Source organism: Schistocerca gregaria, chromosome 3 (assembly GCF_023897955.1).
Source record: "Schistocerca gregaria isolate iqSchGreg1 chromosome 3, iqSchGreg1.2, whole genome shotgun sequence".
NCBI classification, from domain to species: Eukaryota; Metazoa; Arthropoda; class Insecta; order Orthoptera; family Acrididae; genus Schistocerca; species Schistocerca gregaria.
Genome location: NC_064922.1, coordinates 92,597,781 through 92,601,995, shown reverse-complemented (window position 1 = coordinate 92,601,995; position 4,215 = coordinate 92,597,781). Strand labels below are relative to the sequence as shown.

The 4,215-nt window shown below is 44.9% G+C and overlaps 1 non-coding gene across 1 annotated transcript; it reads right to left on the bottom strand.

Annotated features, from left to right (window-relative positions):
• Positions 1-3,752: 3,752 nt before the first annotated feature.
• Trnat-ugu (transfer RNA threonine (anticodon UGU)) lies at positions 3,753-3,826 on the bottom strand. Its single transcript has one exon. It is a non-coding gene; the product is annotated as a tRNA-Thr (tRNA).
• Positions 3,827-4,215: the final 389 nt, after the last annotated feature.

Genomic DNA, 4,215 nt, shown 5'->3' with positions numbered 1-4,215 from the left:
TGAAATTTATTCATGAGTTTCAAATATTGAAATTTATTCATGAAAGTCAACGTAATTTTAACAGTTATAGGTGTACTATATAAAGCGACACATGGAAATCTGTGCCGGACAGGGACTGAGAGGATAAAGCGACTTGTGTGACCTAATGGAAGTTTGGATCTGTCCGGGAGTATGTTCGGATAGTGTAAGCGAGAAGGCAACCGCCCACGATAATCGAGAAATAAGGCTTAGTTCCGGTGCAGTCTCGTTTTAGGTAGTACGTGTATAGCCGTTACAGGTAAGTTGAATTTCAGGAATAAATTTCAGCATGCAAATGAAGAACGCAGGCAAGCAAAACCTCTAGCTGTATAACGGCCGACGCTGCGAGATTAAAATCCCGTGGTTGGAGCTGGGCGATTCTTTTTAAGGAAAACTGTTGGAAACCAGAATTCCACGCGCATTTTCTACAACGCGGCGTGCTCTAAACTGTATGTAATTGAACATTCTTTATTTGACACTCAGCGGACCATCGTTTGATAAAGAGTTATTAAATATGGCGTTGACGGAAATGCGTCGTCATCAATTCAAACTGCATCTTCTGGCAGGCCAAGAGTTGTGGAAGCTGTTTCCGATCTTGGAGTACTTCTTGCAAAATTACCACCATCAGATGCCCTTCTTGCTTAACGTATACGAACGCAAGTGAAGCAGTAATTACTGCCTGCACTTTGGCAGTTATTCATTTTGGAAAACGATATCTCTACAGTACTGTATAAGAGTATGAATCTCGACTTGCCATTAACGGAATATGATCTGTTGTCCCGGTTGTGGCTACAGTGCTTAATGCATTACGGAATCTTTCTTCCTTATTAAATTATAAATTCTATTTAGAATAAACGTGGTCTGTTCTGGTGACAGTCTCGAATGATTGAAATAACAGTTTATTTCAGCGAGGTCGCTGAGCAACCGAGCTGACACCCCTTTTTCTTTTTTCCTTATGCAGCGGTTTCACTCAGACAAGCAGTCGTTCTTCCCGCGAATCATACGCGACTGGAACAGGAAAGGGAAGTAATAACAGTGGCACGTAAAGTGCCCTCCGCCACACACCTTTGGGTGGCTTGCGGAGTATAAATGTAGAGGTACGACGCAACTCGTGCAGCTGCCAAATCTTTCATTTCAGAGGCGACTCCAGCATTCACAAAATAACGGAACGGGAGTGTACAGAGGCTGCGCTGTGCCTACAGTCGTATACGAAACCAGCTGCGCGAAAAGAAACTAGTCCGTACATCCTTGAGGAGCGAGGGGGGCCGTCGGCCATCGTTCCCGGCGGCTATCCAACTGCAGCCACGGACCGTCACACTTCGTAAATGCGTGATGGCCGCTTTCTGCCGCACTGAGCCCCTAATTACCTACCCTCCTGAGGTGGTTCTGCGCCGCCTGTTGACCACATTTCTGAGACGGCTTTGTTCCCCTTGACTGGCGTCAATTATGTGTGGGATCCTTTCTATCTCAGTCTGACCGTACTTACCCGACCTTAAATATATTTGCCCCGTGGTAGTAAAGTAGCGATAAACTTCACCTAATCTTCGACGAAATTTCATCAGTCGCCCTCAAATCGAAGAAGAATTATTCGTTTTCATTTTATATTCTGACCGTGCATCGCCAATGGGTATTCATTCAAAGTTGACTGTTTACAGCTACAGACTCCAATAAGAAAAAAGTCGAAAATGTCTTCCCACAGCATTTCATTGGTAAGATTTGGAGTTACAACGTTCACAATAATTCATAAACTTTTTTGTCGCTGTGATGTTATTACGATGTGTTTGTGCAGTGTTAACTTTTTTGAAGTTCAAAGTTACTTTGTTTGTGCCGAGTTTTAAATGTTACTAGTTGTACCTGAGCGCGCCTTGGCGTGGCTCGGTCTGGTTAAATGGAAAAGAAAGAAAAGAGAAACCACGCCCTTAACCCCCTTCTGACCTCCACTCCCCCCTCCCCACCTGTCCATCACCTCCTGCCACCCTCTATCTCCTCTTTCCCCACTCTCTCACATGAGCCTTGTTTATCGTTGCTGCAAATTCACATTCTGAATGTCTAATAGAATAGCTCCTTAAAATTAGAAGAAAATCGATCAAGAACTTTTTGAGGTTTTTGTTAACAGTACCTCACTATGTGTGTGTGTGTGTGTGTGTGTGTGTGTGTGTGCGTGTGTGTGTGTGTGTCCATCCGAATGTTTGTTAGTATCATGTAAAAATTTGTGTGTGTGTGTGTGTGTGTGCGTGTGTGTGTGTGTGTCCATCCGAATGTTTGTTAGTATCATGTAAAAATTTGTGTGTGTGTGTGTGTGTGTGTGTGTGTGTCCATCCGAATGTTTGTTAGAGTATCATGTAAAAATTTGAAGTAAAAACTTCAGTCGAGAGCTACAAAGTTTTTTCGAAACAACCTTTCTCCTAGCCTTGATATGGTCACAGTCAGTTGCAGAATATGTATCCGTCCTCGTTGGTAAGAATTTTATGTGATTTATTTTTGATTACTAGGCGTGTCAGGACTGATCGCCTTCAAATCTGTTAACTTGGTAGTCTCCAAGACTCCGCTCAGTGGTGCATGTAGCCGACGCCGGAAAACAGTCCAGAATGAAATTAGCGGCCGCTTGTCCGTTCTGGTTACGCAGGGACCATGACTTGCTTCAGCATCGGATTGCTTCAAAGCCCCATAGTAGTGTTCGGTGCCGTGGTAGCCACGAATCTGGTAGCCCGCTGCTCTATTTCAACGGTCAGTTTTTCACCGTAACTTATCGATGATTCCCTACGCACGGTAGTTATCAACGCTAACGTCGCACGTAAATAGCACATAGTTTGGTTTTAGGTGCGTTCGCTGTCAATTTACGGTTTTAGTTTTAACATATACTCGTCACACCTTAAGCAAACGATTTAACCGAAATAGAAGTCAACAATGTGGACAAACGTTTCTTATAGGCGATACTACAGCGCTAAATACTCGAAAAGTAGTCCCTTAGTGCAGGTAAGCAGTATATAATAGGTATTAATTTCCGTCCGCCGCGTCACGAAAAATTTTGCCTCGATGTACTAAGATCGACCTAAAAACAATTGCTTTTTAAATCCGCTTTAGATTGGAGCTGGCGTGAGTTCAGCCTCCAGTCTTTCGGGGAAACTAACGACGCAGGGTTATCAGCAGTACACTGCGCCAGGCCACGGTGCGTACTCGTCGATTATTGCTGAAGACGCGAGCGGGAAGTTGGTGCGGCGTAAACTGCGAAGCTGCTCATGTATATGGCATTCCGTAGCTTTTGTGAGAGGGCGGATGTCGCCGGCAGGTACGGCGCCAGGGTGGGAGGAGGAGGAGGAGGAGGAGGAGGGGCACCGCTAGCTATCGATTGTGCCGGCGCCGCGCCACGCTTCCAGTCCCAGCCTGCATGGGTATCTCACTGAACCTCGGAAAGAAATCCATTGTATGCTCGAAAATGCCCCTGCAGTGTACACCGATTATTCTTGCACCAAATTTTCGTCGCCGCAGGTGTTTTTTGTCTTTTTTCTTCATTTCGTCGTTTATTCTCTCTCTCTCTCTCTCTCTCTCTCTTCCGTCGCCGTTGTAGGAGTCCTGGATCCAGTCAGAAATTCCGATTTATGCCTTACGCTGGCGTGATACTGAATCAAACGCTTTTCGGAAATCAAGAAATAGTGACTGTAATTACAATGAAATGAACATCCTTAGCTGCTTACAGGCGTTGACATACGTCAACGGGGACAGATGAAAATGTGTGCCCCGACCGGGACTCGAACCCGGGATCTCCTGCTTACATGGCAGACGCTCTATCCATCTGAGCCACCAAGGACACAGAGGAGCCAGTGTGACTGCAGGGACACACATTTTCTTCTGTCCCCGTTGACGTATGTCAACGCCTGTAAGCCGCTAAGGGTGTTCATTTAATTGTAATTTCATTCTAACGAGTTGCATGGTCACCGATGGTGTCTGTTCTTTCGGACATGTCCGAAAGAACAGATACCATCTTAGTAAATAAATAGTGACTATTCCTGACGCCTTGATCCATTGCTTCCATGATGTCAGTGTCATTGACATTGACAGCGCTGTAAATTTCATGACTTACTACTGTACTGTAAACGTAAGTGTAAGTGCTACAGTACAGCCAAATTAATCTTAAGAGGTCAGCCTACTGTAAAGGCAATTTTTACGCTGTCAGGCAACTTTAAACTTTGTTCTGAT